This window comes from Hibiscus syriacus, unplaced genomic scaffold (assembly GCF_006381635.1).
Source record: "Hibiscus syriacus cultivar Baekdansim isolate YM2019G1 unplaced genomic scaffold, ASM638163v2 tig00110450_pilon, whole genome shotgun sequence".
NCBI classification, from domain to species: Eukaryota; Viridiplantae; Streptophyta; class Magnoliopsida; order Malvales; family Malvaceae; genus Hibiscus; species Hibiscus syriacus.
This window is the reverse complement of record NW_024062743.1, coordinates 2737852-2758129: the sequence shown is the minus strand read 5'-3', so window position 1 is coordinate 2758129 and position 20278 is coordinate 2737852. Positions and strand designations below refer to the sequence as shown.

The window sequence follows — 20278 nt, the reverse complement described above, 5'->3', positions numbered from 1 at the left end:
ACTAACACATTTGTTTAGCTTCCAATTTTGCCCTTCAACTTTCTCGAAATTACGATCTCACCATTTTAATATAACTGTCTCGATTTAACGTGAAAAATCATCTTAAATCCAATGGTCAATGTTAAATCCTACTAATTGAAGACATGAAAATGACATTATTAACCTTACTTAATCATCCTTCAAAATATCTCAAAAATCTGATTCAATCCGATTATTCGAATTTTTCTCCCATACTTTATCGCTTTATTGCTTTTAATACCAACTCCGCACGAAAAATCCGAGTGATGGTAAAATGAAACTCTTGGGGTTAAACTATTCATTTACGTAATAAATTTCTTTTATAGAAAATTATCATTTTGATCCTTGAACTTTTCCCAAATTTACACTTTGACCACTAAACTTTCAATATATTCATTTTGTTCACTAACCAAATTTTTGAATATTACAATAGAAATATTTTTTGTTTAAAATGGTATCGAAATTATTATCAAAATTTACTAAATGTTTCAAATATTACTGTATAAAGCTTTGTGGTTGAATGCATCAACTAAAACATTTGTTTTGCTTGAATGATATTCGATTATTAAATCGTAATCTTTGAAAAGTTCTATCCAACACCTCTAACAAATATTTGGTTCATTGCCTAGTCATAATATATTTCAGATATTTGTGATCTGTGAATAAATAACAATTTTCACCATAAAGGTAGGATCTCCATATCCCACCGATCACCGACTCCGATCCTTGAAAATCTTTCTCCTCGTGCTAACATGTATAATCACGTGTAGTTTTATGTTCCCCCCCCATTTACTAACTTTCAACAAAAACAAGCATAGGGTATATTTATTTTCCTATAATTAATGATTTTTAAAAGCATTTTCCTCATTTTTCAGTGTTTGTTTGGCAGAAAACAGATGATCAATGTAATTTATTTTCATGATCCATAGAATTTCGTTTATATTTTTTGAAAACCACCTTATTTTCCGTAAATTATTTTTCGAACTTCTCACTTTAAAGCATAAACAGTCAAAATAATATTATTTTATGTATTTAATATTATTATTATTTGAACTATTTAATAAAAAAGTTTATTAATATATTTATAATATTTTAATACTATAATATTATGTTTTTAATAGTATAATAATATAATTTAATTATGTTATAATAATATTCTTATTTTAATAATTAATACTATTAATTTATTAAATAATTAATATAATTTACAATATTTTTATTTTAGTAAAATATACTATTCTTAATATTTTATTTATAAAATTATAAAAAAATTAATAATAATATTGACATAAATATTATTAAATAAATTATTTTATTATTTTAAAAAATGATAATATTAATTTTTAAAAAAATATTATTATTATTATTATATTCATTAATTATCAACAAGTGGGAAGTGATTTACACAAATTCATCTAAATAACGTAGAATGATTTTTAAAAAGAATTTCAAAAATATAATTTACTTTACTAAAATTATTTTTTAGAATCCATTTTCCGTGAAATAACAAGAACTTTAGGTTTCAATCATCTCCCTTGTACATTCTTGGGCTACAGTCCAATGCATTATGGCTATAGATTTGTTACTTTGTCGAGCTATTAATAGGAACAAAAGTTATTTAATTTTTTGTGAAAAAAACAATAATTATTTAAAAATGTTAAAACGATAAAATTTTGTAAATATATATACACATATATTTAATGGTTAAAAATTATAAAAATGATTAATTATTTATCATAAAAACAAAAACAAAACATAAAAAATTTATATTTAAAATCCATTATTTTTTATGAGTTGATTCAATTTGACAAAAGAATAGAAGCTTGAGGGAAAAATGATTAAGATTAAAAAAAACCCTTTTTTAGGGAAAAATGAGGGATAACTAAAATTAAAATGTTAACCGAACGAATATATATGGAATAAATATAGATTTTGATTCAATAACTTTTTTTTCCTAAAATATCTTAGGAGGATTACTTACAAGATAGTATTTGTTTTTGATTTGGTTAATAATTTTTATTAACTATTAACAACGCACACAGTCTCGTAGATATAATTGCTTGAATATAAGACCTCTAGGGGGAACAACACTCCCTTTAACTATTAAGGTCATTTGATAGGTTCGATTCAAGAACTTTTATTATTACAGTATATTATTGATTTAAGGTAGGTAAATTAATCAAAGTCAGGTGGCATGTTTAGATTTACAATTCAAAAGAAGAAGAAGAAGAAGGTGATTAACCTTCGGTTAAGTCATCTGTGGTACTAATCAGCATCATCTAATTGATTAAAGAAAGAAAGAAAGTGGAATGCAAGCAAGGTATGAATAAGTGCCATTAATCAGCCTCTCTAGGTTTCCAAAAATCTGATATTCAGTTGCATATACACATACTATTAAATTGCGACTACAATGCAATATACAGTCATCGTAATATTTCAAGATCAATATAAACTGCATCCGTAACAAAAACATAATTATCCTTAAAAAATAAATCATATCGTAACGTCCGTACCATAACAACGACCGCCATCACAATTTAATACTATGCATATACAACAAACACCACATCCAAACTAAACAAAACCTACTTCATTTGTGAAATATTCCATCAATCCCATCTTGGGTTTAAGAATTTGAAAGGAGCATAGCAGGTGCATCCACGCACATCAATGCACCTGCATTATTGAATTCTCCACAGTAGTTTGGTGCTGAGAATATGGTCACCATCTGCCTCTCTGCAAAGAGTTCATATCCATCTTCCACTACCTATCAGTCACCCAAAAAAATCAGTGCCTTCGGTGGTTGGTTCTGTTGTGCTACAACTAATTTAAAATTAATTTAAAATGTTTTTTAATCTAAAATCTCATCTTCAACTTTTAATTATACAAATTTATAACATTTTATATTGTAACCGAAAATGTTATATTTAGTGGTTTTAGGGTTTACAAACAAAAATGTTATACAAATTTATAATATTTTTGGTTGCAACAACATTTTTGGTTCAACCTAAAATGTTACTTGTCCAACCTAAAAAATTATGCTCTTGATAACATTTTCAGTTACAACTGATTTTTGTCGTTTTTTGACCTTACATTAAAAGTTGTATTATATACTCTCCTATGTGCAAAACCATGCAAATTAAACATGAATAAAAGACGTACCTGATGAGCATGACAGATGAATCAAGGTCATGTTTCTTCCAGAAATCAGCCACCTCGTCGGCTCCAAATGTGTAGGAGACGCCCCTGTCATTCTCACCCCACCCGTTGATGTCTCAATCGGGATCCGCCCACAGAAGGTCGCAGAGAAGGCCTTGGTCCGGAACATCAATCGGCCTTTCAATTGCCCTTATTTGATCCAAGCTGTGCATATCAGGGGAGAGTCCACCGTGCAAGCACATGATCCTGTTGTCGACAACAGTGGAAACAGGGAGACAATTGAAGCAATCGGTGAATACCTTCCAGAGACACGGACGTTGAAGATACGCTTGCACTCGTCGTAGAAGCCGTCGCATTCGTGGTTGCCGAGGAAGAGGAAGATGTTGTCCGGGAATTTGATCTTGTAAGCAAGGAGAAGGTCGGAGTATTGGCCTTGGGGGAAAGCCACCGTACTCAAACAAGCGAAGAAGGTCGGAGTATTGGCCGTGAATGTCACCGCAGATGCTAATGGGAGCCTCTAATTGGAGGAGGTTAGGTTGGGAGAGGAAGAGTTTCTTGGCGGTTAAGCAAAGTTGTTTTATTTCGGAATAGTTGAGTTGGATTCTTTTGCCTCTATTATTACACCAACAAACAAACTAACAAACAAAGCAGGAGGGAGAAACACAAAGAAAGTGGGGAATGGGCAACTAATCCATAAATTTGGGACATTACAACACTCATTACTGATGACTCCTTCCAAATATTGATTGTTGGACACTTTCATGCTTTCACCCCCTTTTTCCCCCCTTCTTTTTATGGTTGAGGGATAGTACCAATTACTGTTTTTCACATCGTATATAAATTATTCATTTATAAAATATTAACTTTGCTTACTATATTTATGCTTCTAATAAATTATTTCTGTGAAAATATGGGTGCTTTTGAACATTTTTATTTGAGTTTTGGAGACTTTGTAGAATAACGTCAAAAATACATACCAAGGTGGAAGACATATATTAGACGCTAAAATCCCTTTAATTAAATAGAGTTCCTTTCGTAATCTTGAAATAATAATTTGTGCCCACGTATATTTGATTGTCAGTACATTTAAATTCATAATTCAGAATAATTTTAACCCATCAAATGACTACATCGGTTAAAGTGATTATTGTTCTCCCTAAAAATCTTGAATTCAAGCAACTGCATCCGCAGGATATGTATACATTGTTAATTAGTTAAGAAAATTATAAATAATATTACCTTATAATCATCTCAAGCTATTAAAAAATAATTCAGAATAATTTAGAAATTAAGAAAAAAAAGGGAATATTACATAATCATCTATCATTGGGAGAAGATAAATTAATTAGTTGACAAATGTACTACTAGTGACCTAAACAAAAAGAAAATGCAAATCTGAAGGGCACTTGATGTCCTTGAAATCATATCCAAAACCTTCTTTCCGTATATAACTCATTACTTGACAAGGTTCCTCATATTAATTACTTCCTACCACTATCTGTATCAGCAACCTGCATTCATTCTCCAACTCTCTGTTCCATCTCCTTTTATTTTATAAAAAAAAAACATCATTTTCCCATCAAGCTCAGGGTCATCACAGCTACACTTTGCTGCCATCTCATGCCCTTCAAAATTCTAGCTCAGTTTCAAATTTTTCAGCACTTCAGTCCTTGAGCTCCCATTCCCCCCCCCCCCCAAGGATCCAATGACTCAAACCTCATTATCGGCTCATTATCGATTTACATTGCACTCGCTTATATATTGATCATCATGGTTCAGAAACTTCTTCCAGTACGCCTTGTATTTTGGAATTCCCAGATCAAGCCAAGGTTTCATGTTTCCATTATAGTGCAACACTGCAGCTTTCGTGATGCCTTTGATGTCAAGTCCATAGTCATGACCGAGGCCTGATACAACCCACCTGCTGTCGAGAACATATATTTGGTCCTGAAATGTAAGCAAGCTTGCAAGCAAAGCCGATCCCTCCTTCACGGTGACCTGCAGTTCACGTATGAAATGAAGTCAAAAGCTGTAGAAAATTTAAACATTTTAAGCTCTAGTGATTTCAAAACTATTAACTGTTCATTATTTGATAAATACCTAATTTCTAAATTCTAATGGCATAAAAACTGTTGTCAAAGAAGCTGCACTAAAATATACGAAGATCATAAGCAATAACTCACCTCTTTCACCAACTTCCAGTAAGTTTCAGAGATGTGTAGGTCTCTCCACCTGACCAGATCAATTACATTCAATCCTGACATCCAAGAGCATGATTCTTTTTTGAAGCTGTGTTCACCCAAATAACTCCGCAGCTGGTCCATTCTTACCGAGCAAATCTGTTCAGCACCAATCACTTTCCCCCCCATGTTGAGGCTCCATAGTGCTGACAAGTCTTGCTGAACAACAACATCATCATCCAGAACAACAACTTTCTCCAAGTTTTTGAATATCTCGGGAAGAAGATAATGAGAATGAGAAAAAATTGATATGTGGTTATGTACTGCTGGTGCATTATCATTGCTGCGAAAGGAAACTTGAAACTCCACAGGTAATGTCAGGTGAGAAAGAGCTGTTTTATTAAGATCTTCAATATTCAGCACCTGAACAACAGCATCCTTAAAAGTATTCCTGAGGAACCAAAGTTTCATTGCATAGTAATTTTGTCCATTGGTCAGCACATGAAAAACCTGGTTTATGCTGTCCTGAAATATGCAGGATAACCGGTCAGTGTCGCTAGCAGAACTTGGGTATTAACTATTAAGCGATGAAATGAAGTCAAAAAATAACTAAAACTTACTCTTCCATGCGTAACAGTTGAGTTTATTACAACTGATGATGCAATGACATTATTGGAGAATACAACATAATGCTGCAATGTGGGATCAGAATATTTCTCAGACAGCTCCTTATCAAATGAGAAGTCTCTGAAATATTCCACAGTTAGCCTCATGGACAGACAGTGCAGGCTCTTAGGCATTGTCTGGACTGCAAGTTGGTAGAGAAAGGCACTCTGTTTCATGTGGAAGTTAGCTTCGTCCTCAGTCAAGTCAAATATTTGTCTCAGTTTCTTGTCAACATTATTACAATCCAAAGTAACTGATTTGGCCCTTGCTATCACAGCTTCCATCCTTTGTGACTTCTTCTGAATCCTGACACAAACCAGTAACAAACATTTGGTGCTTATGCAAGAAATAGGAATATTATTGCTAGCAAGAAGAAAAGAGGAATACTGTAACCACTATTCAGCTGACCAGTCTACTAAAATTGCTTGACCAAAGCACACAGCATTACCCACTAAGATGTTGAACCCACTCGATGATAACTTCAGGATCTAGAACTAGTATTAATAAGTTTAACAGAAAGTTCAACTGATACTACTTGTCAGAACAGATTGACAAAGTAAATCAATACCAAGCATAAGGATCTTGTTCCAGTCTGCTAAGGTTAAATCAAGTGATCAGGAACTCTTATGAGCGCTATTAAAAAACCATACAGGTAAGTGCCATAGTTCTACCAGATGCAGGACATTAACATATCTGGTGAAAGACAAACATCAAATACATCATGAAGGGAAAATACAGAGAGATTCCAGTGCAAAAGGAAAATCGCCAATGTAGTATATTTGTTTCAAATTGTATGTTCAGTTTTACCATTTTAGGATGTTTCAATATATTGTCCACTACTTCCCCTAACTGGAATACATTTTTCCATTGTTTCCCTCACTGAAATGCAAACTTAACATGGTCCTCTAGCTTTAATGACACTAGAAGGGCAAATTTTGAAAAAAAATAAGGGACAAAATACCCTATTCCTAAAGCTTTGTGCCATAGTGCATTCATTTTGAAACAAGAGAAGTACGGAATTTATATGCAAACAAACATTTCTAGTTAGTAAATGGATCAGTAAACTCATGCTACAAACATGTAAACTTGGCCTTATCCATGGAATTATATTACGCCATTGATAACTTACTCTCGTGGAAGGTCATCATCTGTAGTACTTTCACTAAGGACGCTCAAATTCTTGAATATTTTGTTTCAGTTCACCAGACAACTTGTTCTGGGTTGGCATTTTTGCAACACTAGGAAAATAAGCCCTGGCCACAAAAAGTTTATCCTTCAATTTCTTCACCATGGAATCTTGCATTGCTTCCCTGTTTTGTTCATGCCAAATGCAGTAGCTCCCATATTTCAACTCACATAATCCCCCACTTTCATCAAAAATAGCCTTTGTTCTACCTTGAACACTACTAGTCTGTGAGAGAGTAAAATTATCTTGAGATGTTATATTACAGGCACTAAAATGATATTTTAAATATCTAGTACAAACTTTTAAGCAATATGCGTACATTTTTATTGCTAAGTTGTTGCATAACAACTTGAGGTTGAATTGGAATTCCTGTAAAACATTTTTAAAAAAATGTGGGTTCAAACCTAACTCCAATAAAAGGGCATGGAAAATTATCTGGGACAGTTTAAAAATAGAGTTCAACCATACCTTTTTGCTGCTGAAATTTGGGAGTGCCATTTCTACTGCTGGTATCATTTTTAGCTTCATTTACAATCCCTCTAAGAATATCCTTCAAAAGGAAGAAAAATAAGTTACATTAGAACGTGTATACAATCCTAGGCGACTGCAGTATAACTGTAAAGACTATAGGCAAACCGTACACACAAAAGAGGAATTTTATAAGCCTAATCAGGAGTCGCCAGAAACTTGGAACGTGTGTTCTTCAATAACATACCACACAATAGTTCAGCACAATGATTACAGTGCTCAATCACTAACAGCATACAAAGTCAGGGTATTCACGTTAGAGTACAAATGAGTGGACATCGTAAAATAGAAAGGGATGCTCCTACAAACATGTGTTAATCCACAAGAAACACCAAATTACAGGGATCTGTGTGAATTTAGGATGTAACCACAAGTTTTAGTACAAAACTAAAAGCTCCAAGACAATACATTATAAGACACCTTCTTGACCACAGTGTAATAATACTTGTTTTGAAACTAGGTGAGTTCAGTCAGACACTGCATTGGTTGTCTTGTTTCTCGGTAATTGGTGAGAAACTTATTTTGAGTGCTTCAGCCAAACAAAACATATAAAATTTCCCGCAAATCACTCTAAATCCAATGTAGACCCCAAAATGAAACAAGAAGACCCCTAGTTAGAGTTCATCCCACATAACTACACAAAGATATAGCTGGCTGATTATATATGTGTAATTGTTGCAAATGATTGACCATTACCATCACAAATAATAAATTATAGGGCAAGTGGAGGAGGGAAGGTAAAAGATAAATACATCATATTCCAGGAGAGAGAGAAAAAACAGTGATAGAGGAGCACCATGAAAGCCAACCTTCGGTAGAGTAGGCCCTAATTTTCTCACAAGGTTGTCTAAATGTCTTGAGCGATCCCCTTGTCAGAAAATTAAAACATGAATAATTTTTTACAGATCTTTTCCTTTTTTTCTCTCTTTTTTTTTTTTTGATAGTGTTTTTGCATTTGAGAATCAAGAAAGAAACTAATATAAGCATCATGATGATGAAATTGAACAAAAAGTTTGCAACTAAAATTAGAGAGGCCAGAAATTAAAGGTGTTTTGTTCAATAGATATCATAATCTGAAAGAGCATACAGCCAAGAATATAATAGGAAAGAAAGTGCATGAAGATAAACAACCCGAATGCCAGTAAATTGGAAGGAGAAATAATGAAGTGCTTACCGAAGGTGAAGGGTGTTGAAGAGCCATATGTCCTGCAAATAAAACGAAATTATAACTGGTAAAAGAGCATATATGAAACGAGTAGCATCAGGATCCGGTTCCTTTGCTAATAAACAAACAAGCAAGCGCTGAAGTAGAAACATTAAGACAATGATAAAAAATTAAGCAAAAAGGAAATACAAAAGAAAAGATTGAAGGAATCCTAGATCTAGGACGACAAGGAACAAGCTTGATAGAGTTGTACCTGCAGAGTGAAAGCCATTGTGTACGCCAAGCAAAAATCCAAGAGGAACAAGCATTGACAGGACGACAAGGAAGAGGACTGTCATGGCCGGACCTCTCCATCGGCGCTTTGCCGGAGAAAGTCCACCACCGCCACTCCCACCTTTCATCTCTCCACCACTTTTGTTCTCACTTGTATCAGTGTTGATTATTTACAATAATTCAGTACAAATGCGTGTAAATTGAAGCCCTTCTTTTGTTCGATTTTGCAGAGCAAGCAGGCAGTGAGGCCTTCTGCTCCTTCAATTTCGTGTCTGCTATTGTTGGAGATGGAAGCACAAAATTGTACTGCCATGAATAAAACCAAATTTCTTTCCTTTTAAAGTTGATTAGAGTTGATGATTAAGTAAAATTGTGGAAGTTGACTCTATCTATGATGCTTTTAACCTTATTTTGGAATAATCCTTCTGCGATACTTTTGCCATACTTTGTATTATTAAATTCATAAACCAATATTATAATATAACCTTTATCTTTAATCATATGTAGTTATGTACACTGTAGTCATCTAAAATAAAATATTTAAAATTTAATTAAATTAAATTTAGAGGTTTGGTTTGGTGATCGGAATCTCCCTATTTTATTAAAAGTATAAAGCTATTATTTTAAGTTTTCCGAAACCCTAAATATTTTCACCTTATTTAATTATATATTTGTGGTGTTATTTTTTAAAAGGAAAATACCATTTACTCTACAAGAAAGTGTGTGTTATTTATGGGTTATCCTTGGTGGTTAAGTATAGAGATGATAATGAATCGAGTTGGATTGGATTTTAAGTTGATCCAATTTGAAAAATATATATTTTTTAATTAAATTTGAATTGATACATAAAATATATACTTTTTACCCGATTCGACTCAAAGACTAGTTTGAACCCAACCCAAGCTATTTTTGGAGTATAAATTTGATTCGATCCGACACGATTCGATATAAATTAAGGTCCTAATTAAAAAAACCTATAGAAAGAAGGGGGTATTATAGTGAGTATTTGTAAATTTATACGAGAAATTACTCTATTGCCCTCAGGTCGAGTCGAGTAGGAGGTTTTTCACCCTCCACCCGAACTAGGCCCGACTCAACCTAGTCCTATATAAAATCCAACCCGAACTCTAACTCAATTTTTTGAAAGAAAACATATCATTATCGGATTAGAATCCCGTTGGTTTCGGATTAAATTATCTTCCCTAATTAAGTTTAATGATGTGGACATTGAATTTATTCATGTAGTATTATATTCAAAATATAATGATGTGATATAAATATTTTATTTTTTTTAAAATTTAATAATTTATTTAATCATAAAATAATAAAATCATTAAAATAAATATTTATAGAAATGTTTCAAATATTAATTAAATTTAGTAAAATTTTAGAAAAATATTAAATGTAAATTAATAAGCATTTGAAGAAAATAATTAAACTATTAAAATTTATTTAAAAATTCAAAAATTATATAAGAAAAAGTAATACTAAAATTTTAAAATTCCAAATGAATTATTAGAAATTATAAAAATAATTCTGAAATTTTAAAAATTAAAAAAATAAAATTTTCTAAAAAAGGAGAATGTATGAACATTTCCTCTAGATATATTTTTATTATCTCTCGTTAACTTAAATATTTTAGCATTCTCTAAATTTATTTTAAATAGAATAAACTTAATATTAAAATAATAAATTTGAAAAAAAATAAATACTAGTTTTTTTCCATCTAACCGCTATTATTTAATGTTTGTCGAACCCTAAATATTTTCACATTATTTAATTATATATTTGTGGTGTTATTTTTTAAAGAAAAAACACCATTTAATATACAAGCAATTATATGTTATATATGGGTTATCCTTTGTCGTTAAGTATAGAGATGGCAATGGATCAAGTTGGGTTGGATTTTGAGTCAATCCAATTTGAAAAATATATACTCTATCTGAATTTTAATTGATAAAAAAATATACCTTCTACCCAATTTAACTCGATGACTAGTCTGAACCCAATCCAAATTGATTTTTAGAGTATAAATTCGATTCGATCCGACACGACTCGATATAAATTAAGGTTCTAATTAAAAAAAAACTAGAGAAGGAGGAGGGTATTATAGTAAGTATTCATTACTCTATTACCATTGGGTTGGTCAAGTAGGAGGTTATTCACCCACCACCTGAATTAGATCCGACTCAACTTAATCTTATATGAAATCCAAACCGAACTCAAATTTATTTTTAAAAGAAAACCTGACACTATCGAATTATAACACGTTGATTTCAGGTTAAATTATCTTCCCTAGTTAAGTTTAATGATGTGGACATTGAATTTATTAATGTAGTATTATATTCAAAAGATAATGATGTGCTATAAATATTTTATTTTTAAAAAAGAAATTATTAATTTTTTAATCATAAAATAATAAAAAAAATAAAAATAAATATTTATAGAAAATTTTCAAATATTAATTTAAAATTAATAAAATTTTAGAAAAATATTAAATTTAGATTAACAAGCATTTTAAGAAAATAATTAAAATATTAAAATTATTTAAAAAAATCAAAAATTATATAAAAAAGTAATACTGAAATTATTTAAAATTCCAAAATAATTATTAAAAACTATTAAAATAATTAAAATTTCCGAAATTTTTAAAATTAAAAAATATTAAAATTTTCTAAAAATGACAATGTATGAACATTTCTTCTAGATATTTTTTTTGTTATCTCTCGTTAACTTAACTTTTTTAGCATTCTCTAAATTCATTTTAAATAGAATAAACTTAACATTAAAATACTAATTTTGAAAAAATAAAAAATAGTTTGTATTTTATTCAAAAGATAATGATGTGATATAAATATTTTAATTTTTTTTAAATTTTAATAATTTATTTAATCATAACATAATTAACACATAAAAGTGAATATTTATAGAAATGTTTCAAATATTAATTTAAAATTAATTTTATAAAAATATTAAATTTATATTAATAAGCATTTGAATAAAATAATTAAAATATTACAAATTATTTTTAAAAAAATAAAAATTATAAAAAATAATACTAAAATTATTTAAAATTTTAAATTAATTATTAAAATCTATAAAATAATTAAAATTTCTGAAATTTTCTAAAAAAGAGAATGTATGAACATTTCCATTAGATATATTTTTTATTATCTCTCGTTAAATTAAATTTTTAGCATTATCTAAATTCATTTTAAATGGAATAAACTTAATATTAAAATACTAATTTTGAAAAAATAAACAATAGTTTGTATTATATTCAAAAGATAATGATGTGATATATATATTTTATTGTTTTTAAATTTTAATAATTTATTTAATCATAAAATATTTAAAACATAAAAGTAAATATTTATAGAAATGTTTCAAATATTAATTTAAAATTAATAAAATTTTATAAAAATATTAAATTTAGATTAATAAGCATTTGACTAAAATAATTAAAATATTACAAATTATTTTAAAAATTAAAAATTATAAAAAAAAAGTAATACTAAAATTATTTGAAATTCCAAATTAATAATTAAAATCTATAAAAATAACTAAAATTTCTGAAATTTTAAAAATAAAAATAAATTAAATTTTTCTAAAAAAAGGGAATGTATGAACATTTCCATTAGATATATTTTTTATTATCTCTCGTTAACTTAATTTTTTTAGCATTCTCTAAATTCATTTTAAATAGAATAAACTTAATTATTAAAATAACAATTTTGAAAAAATAAACAATAGTTTTTTTCGAAACCCTAAATATTTTCACCTTATTTAATTATATATTTGTGGTGTTATTTTGTTTTAAGAAAAATCACCATTTACTCTACAAGAAAGTGTATGTTGGATCGAGTTGGGTTGGATTTTGAGTCAATCCAATTTGAAAAATACTTATTCTCTACCTGAATTTGAATTGATAAAAAAATATCCCTGCTACTTGATTTAACCCGAAGACTAGTCCGAACCCAGCCCAAATTGATTTTTAGGAGTATAAATTCGATTCGATCTGACACGATTTGATATAAATTAAGGTCCTAATTAAAAAAACTATAGAAAGAGGAGTATTATAGTAAGTATTCGTAAATTTATACGAGAAATTATTCTATTATCATCATGTCAGATCGAGTAGGAGGTTATTCACCCTCCACCCGAACTAGGCCCAACTCAACCTAGTCCTATATAAATCCAACTCGAAGTTAAATTTATTTTTAAAAGAAAACCTGACACTATCGGATTAAAACTCGTTGATTTCAGATTAAATTTTCTTCCCTAATCAAGTTTAATAATGTTGACATTGAATTTATTCATGTAGTTTTATATTCAAAAGATAATGATGTGATATAAATATTTTATTGTTTTTTAAAATTTAATAATTTATTTAATCATAAAATAATAAAAACATAAAAATAAATATTTATATAAATGTTTCAAATATTAATTTAAAATTAATAAAATTTTAAAATATATTGAATTTAGATTAATAAGCATTTGAAGAAAACAATTAAAATATTAAAAATTATTTAAAAATTGAAAAATTATAAAATAAAAAAGTAACAATAAAATTATTTGAAATTCCAAATGAATTATTAAAAATTATAAAAAATAAGTGAAATTTCTGAAATTTTAAAAATTAAAAATATATTGAAATTTTCTAAAAAGGAGAATGTATGAACATTTCCTCTAGATATATTTTTTGTTATCTTTCGTTAACTTAAATTTTTAAGCATTCTCTAAATTCGTTTTAAATAGAAAAAAAATTAATATTAAAATAATAATTTTGAATCAAATAAATAATAGTTTTTTTTCATCTAACCGCTATTATTTAAAAGTTTTTCGAAACCCTGAATATTTTCACCTTATTTAATTATAAATTTTTGGTGTTATTTTTTTAAAAGAAAAATCACCATTTTATCTACAAGAAAGTGTTTGTTATTTATGGGTTATCCATGGTGGTTATTGTCGACACCGTTTTTCGTCCGGATAGAGAAAAAATACTGACTTGGGGGTTTTTCTTTGAAAAGGTTTTGAAATGTGAGGAGTCACCACCAATTATTTAAGGTGAGATTGAGATACCATAAAAATTAGGTGATTTTAATAAAAAAAAATTTTTCAAAATACCAAGTTTTAGGGTGTGCGCAAATCCAGAAATCAGGTTCAGGAGTCAGTTACGAGTGGGGAATGATTTTTTAAAAATTTATTAGAGAGTCACTTATTAGGCAATGTTCACTTGCGGGAGATATATTATTAGCTCCCTAATAAGTGAACATTGCCTTAGGTTTAAAAATAAAATGCACTCAAACAATTGTTTATTAATCCTAATTAAGCTAATGGGTAAATTAAGGCTCTCTCTATCCTAAAGTGTCAAATTATGAAAATTAAAGAACCTAAAGGCACAAACCTAGAAATGTAGGTTCTAATATTAATCATATTTGATTTTAATCGATTATTGAATCGAATAATCAAGATGGTCCCTTGAGCATTTAAGTGAGGGCTGACTCGAATTATTCCCTAAATTAAGAGGACTGTATTGAAATCTAGCTAAAAGTGGATGCTCTATTTTACCTATTTAATTATATTAATATAAAATTCTTATTGAAGTTTTAGGGACTATAGGGTAGAAGAACTAAAATCCCAAGTTCTAAAAAAACTAAAAGTTGAAGGGCCTAAATCTATAACTCCTAAAATTTAAGGACTAATCAACTAATCAAAATTTTAAGAATTATATAAACTAACCTATTAGAAATTTAGAGATTAAATTAAAAGAGTTTTCAAAATTAATCAATGATTAACAAATTAAAAGTTTGAACAATTGACTCGAGTAATTAGGTATCTTATGTGAAAACTCGGCTCGAATTGCGTCCTAATTAAAACTAAGGTGACATCTTAATTACTAGACCGATTTGGTTTACCAATGTATATTAGGGACGAAGTCTAAAAGACTAGTTAACTAAAAACTATGAAATACTAAATCGAATAATAATCCCCAATTAAGTAAATTAAAATAAAAGGAAACAAAAATAAAATAAAAAATAAGGGATGAATTGCATTAATATTAAATTACGGGGGTTAAGAATAAATTAAACATATAATAAGGGTTGAATTAAAACGAATTAAAATTTAATGATTAAATCGAAACAAAATAAAAAAAGGTTAGTGACTGAAATGCAAAAATACATGGGAGTTGTAGGGACTAAAAACTAATTATCCACCTTTTAAACTTAAAATACCCTATCAAATAAAAATACAAAAATTACGAAATTAGTTCGGCCAAAATTAAAAAATAAAATAAACAATAACTACATATGACCAAAATACAAAAACATGCTAAACTTAGAGGGACTAAACTACAAATAAACCAATAATTACATAACATGCAACGAAAAGGGAAAATAACGTTTTCAATCCTCACAGATGACCAGAATGCAAAAATGTGCTAAACTTAGAGGGACTAAACAATGAATAAACCAATAATTACATAACATGCATATAAATGGTTAAATAGCAACTTTGACCCCTACAGGTGACTAACATGCAAAAACACACTTAAGTTTGGGGGACCTAAGCGTGATTTTACCCTAAATTATTCCTATATATCCCATTTATTTTCATTTCAACCGAAAATCCCAAAAAAAATAAAAAAAGCTCTCACCTCTCTCATCTCTCCCTCAACTAGCCCACTGTTAGCCGCCTTACATCGTCGCTCCGGCTACCGCTCTGGACGCCACACACGGCGGTCGAAAAACCTAAACCATCCTAAAACAACCTAAATCTCCAGATCAACTAACCTAGACCCCTATTTGGGGCTAAAATCATCAAAACCACCTTCTAAGCGCAAAACCGAACCCACGACGCTCGGTCTCCTCTCACTCCAACCGTCGTGGTCGATTCATCTCCCCCACTCCAGGTAACCACTCACTCTCCTCTTTTCTCTCTTTTTCTTTAATGTAAACTTGATTGCTTGTGATTTTTCGAAACTAAAAAATGTTTTTCCTTTTTGTTGTTATTCAAAACTGTAAAAGTAAAAAAATACCTTGAAATTATTTTTATTGCTTCAGAAAAACGGGGACTAGAGATCCCTTGTACATTGTTTGGATTTGGGTTTTATACCCACTGTTACAAAGTTTTCAAAAATATAACAATGATTACACTTTTTGTTTTTTTATTATCTGCTGCTATGTTGCGTGGAGTGCTGGAGCAACAACCTTCCTTGCTTGGAGGCAGATATCGACAGCAGCTGAGGCAGTGATTAGGGAGGTTACATTAGGGTTAGGTTTGGGTTTAGGTTAGGCTCTAATTTGGTCCTTGGTCGGGTTTGGTTTGGGGCCTGGTTTGGGTTTTAATTTGGGGCCTGGTTTGGGTTTTGATTTGGGGCTTGGTTTAGGGTTTAGTTTGGGGCATGGTTTAAGGTTCAATTTGTATTTTTTTGGGGTATGATTTGTAAATGGGCGTTGTAATAATAATAATAATAATAAATAATGAAATAGTATATTATGAAAAAAATGATAATTACAACTATGTTTAGAGATGGATTCAGTTGAATTGGATTTTGGGTCAATCCGATTTGAAAAATATATATCCTCCTCCTGAATTTGAATTGATCTAAGAAATATATACCTTCTACTCGATTCGACCTGAAGAGTAGTTCGGACCCAACCCAAACTGGTTTTTTGGATCTTAAATTCGATTTCATGATATAAATTAAGGACATAATTAAAAAACTATAAAAAGAAGAGGTATTATAGTAATTATTCATAAATTTATATGAGGAATTACTTTATTACCCTTAGGTCGGGTGGAGTTGGAAATTTTCACCCTTCACCTGAACTAGGTCTGACTCAACTTTTAGTCCTATATAAAATTCAACCCGAACTCAATTTTTTTTAAAAAAAAAACTGACACTATCGAATTGGAACCCGTGGATTTTGGCTTAAATTATCTTAGCTAAGTTTAATGATGTGGACATTGAATTTGTTGATGTAGTAGATTATATTCAAAATATAATGATGTGATAGAAATATTTGATTATTTTTTAAAATTTAATAATATATTTAATCATAAAATATGATAAAAGTATAAAAAAAATATTAAAAAAATGACTGAAATATTAATTTAAAATAAATAAAATTTTAAAAAATATTAAATTTAAATTAATAAAAATTTGAAGAAAGTAATTAAAATATTAAAAATTATCTAAAAATTCAAAAAAAAGGAACACTAAAATTATTTTAAAAATATAAATGAATTATTAAAAATTATAAAAATAATTAAAATTTCTGAAAAGTTAAAAAAGTAAAAATATTTTTTTCTAAAAAGAAAATGGATGAAATTTTCCTCTAGATATATTTTTTATTCTCTCTCCTTAACTTAAAATTTTTAGCATTCTCTATATTCACTTTAAATATAATAAACTTACTATTTGCTTCTTCACACTATCCTTCGATCAAGGCTGATTTCGCCAACCAATCTGTGCTTCTATTTGTTTCTCTCCATGTGTGTTTTACATCCTTTATTTCTAAACCCTCTAATAGTTCTTTACATTCAGATTGTGGCCATATTGAAATATATAGTTTGGGTTCCTGCCTTCACCCTTGAAGATCGATTTGTTTCTTTCTTTCCATATTCCCCAAATCATGGTTGAGAAAATTATGCCCTACGATAAACCTTCAAAAGTTTTTCTCTCGGATATACTGTTCTTTTGTAACCAGACTTCAAAATCATTCGCCTCTACCAAGCTCAGCTTAAAATGCCTTTTCGTGATATCCCATAAATTCTTTGTTGTTCTACAGTGCTTCAAAATATGTTCTATTGATTCAAGTTCACCTTGACAGACAGGGCAAGCTACTTCCATCGTCATTTTTTTCGTGTTGCGAATTTCATTTGTATTCAGTCTATTTAAAACACAACACCAAATGAAAGTTCGGATTCGTTCTGTTGTTTTCAACTTCCAAATCCACTTGTATCTTCTACTTGTGAAATCTTCTCTGGTACAATTTAAAACATCTTTGAAGGCCGACTTTACTGAGAACGACCTATCTTTTGAGTGACCCCATATTGGTTCGTCTGAGATATTACTAGTATTGCCATCTAACTTGATTTCCCCACTGATCTTGTCTAACACATTTTGGGGGAAGTAATTGATTCAGCTCCTGGAAATTCCATTCTTGTACAATATTTATGTAGTTCGCCACATTTTCCATTCTATGAATCGTGTCAATCTCTCGGGGAAGGTCTTTGAGGGGGCTTTATCTATCTACCAATCATGCCATAATTTCACTCTTTTCCCTTTTTTCCATTTACATCCCTTCTTAATAATGAATCTGGTCTTCAAGATACATTATCTTTTCACTCCAGAAGATATTTTCTTTTCATGTACTTCTCCTTGAATATTTTAACCCAGAGACCCTCTTTCTTCGCTTGAATTCTCTATCTGTTTTCACCATTAGGGCTAAATTCATGTCTCTCGATGTTCTTAAACCCAGTCCACCATCTATTTTCGCTACGCAGACAGTCTTCTAATTTACTCGGTGGTTTGGTTTGTACTTTGTCTCCCCACTCCATAGAAAGTTCATGTTCAGTTTATCCAATCTATTCCAAGTCCAGGTCGGAAAAAGTGTTGATTGTATTGTATGTACAGGTATTGCAGTAGTAACAGCTTGGATATTTGTTCTTCTTCCAGCTAAATATAGAATTCTTCCTTTCCAATCAGCTAATTTCTTCATTACTCGTTCTCTCATATGGCTATAAGTGTTGAAGTTAATCTTCTTATGTATAATCGGGACTCCCAAGTGTTGGGAAATAAACGAGTACGAGTAATTTTCCTATAACCAGATTAGTGAGAATGCGAAATAAAAGCGGAAAAATAATACCTGAAATTAATAACGGAGTTCAGCCAATTTACTTACGTCTCCGGACTACTGCAGATCTTTTACTAAGAGAGAAATTTTACAGGTGTTTACAAAACACTCACTACTCACAAGAAAGCTCTCTAGTATTGGGAGAAAGAAATAAATTTTGGGATGATTTTGAAGTCAAATGGACTAGGGTATTTATAGTTGAAGCTTAAGGACTAATCTTATAAATACCCTAAAAATGCAATGACTAAAGTTACAATTATCCCAAAAACAATTCAACAAAACATTTATGGCATCGAATTCCACCGAATTCGGTGCCCCCCTTAGCAGCCGCACACACATATTGACTTTACAATCTCCCACTTGAAGACTGATTTTAATCTGTCTTCGCACCTCGATCAATGCAACAACATTTCTGGTCTTGTTACTTTAGCATGCCAACTGAAGCTGAACACAACTTCAGTTTGTCCATAGTCACCATCTTTGTTAACATGTCTTCCGGATTTTGAGCTCCTCTAATCTTTTCAAGTTTCAAAATCCCATCTTCCAGAAGAGATTAGATAAAATGATATCGCAATTGTATATGTTTCGTCATAGAATGAAAATACGGATTCTTCGCTAGATGGATAGCACTTTGACTATCGCAATACAAGACATTGTTTTCTTGTTTCTTGCCTAACTCTTCCAAGAAACTTTGGAGCCAAACCATCTCCTTGTTGGCTTCCGTAGGAGTGACATATTCTGCTTCAGTTGTGAAGAGAGCAACTATCTTCTGTAGTTGAGAAACCCAACTAACTGCAGTACCTCCACGAGTATAGACATACCCAGTAGTGCTCCTTCTGATGTCAACATTTCCAGCTAAGTCAGCATCTACATAGCCTGTCAGTATCGTATCTCCACCTTTGAAACAAAGTGCTTTGTTTGTGGTACCCCGCAGATATCTGAGGATCCATTTGACTGCTTCCCAGTGTACCTTGCCCGGATTATTCATGTACCTGCTAACAGCGCCCACTGCACGAGCAATATCTGGTCTAGTACAAACCATGGCATACATCAAACTTCCAATTGCTGAGGCATATGACACCTTCACCATGTGTGCACGTTCTTCCTCTGTCTTTGGTGACTGTTCTTTGGAGAGTCTAAAATGAACACCTAAAGGTGTACTTACTAGTTTAGCATTTTCCATGTTTAACCTGGAGAGTACTTTGTTGATGTACTCAGCCTGTGATAACATCAAAGT

At 30.3% G+C, this 20278-nt stretch overlaps 1 pseudogene; it reads right to left on the bottom strand.

Moving 5' to 3' along the window:
• Positions 1–4492: 4492 nt before the first annotated feature.
• On the bottom strand, positions 4493–9489 carry LOC120126027 (annotated as a pseudogene).
• Positions 9490–20278: the final 10789 nt, after the last annotated feature.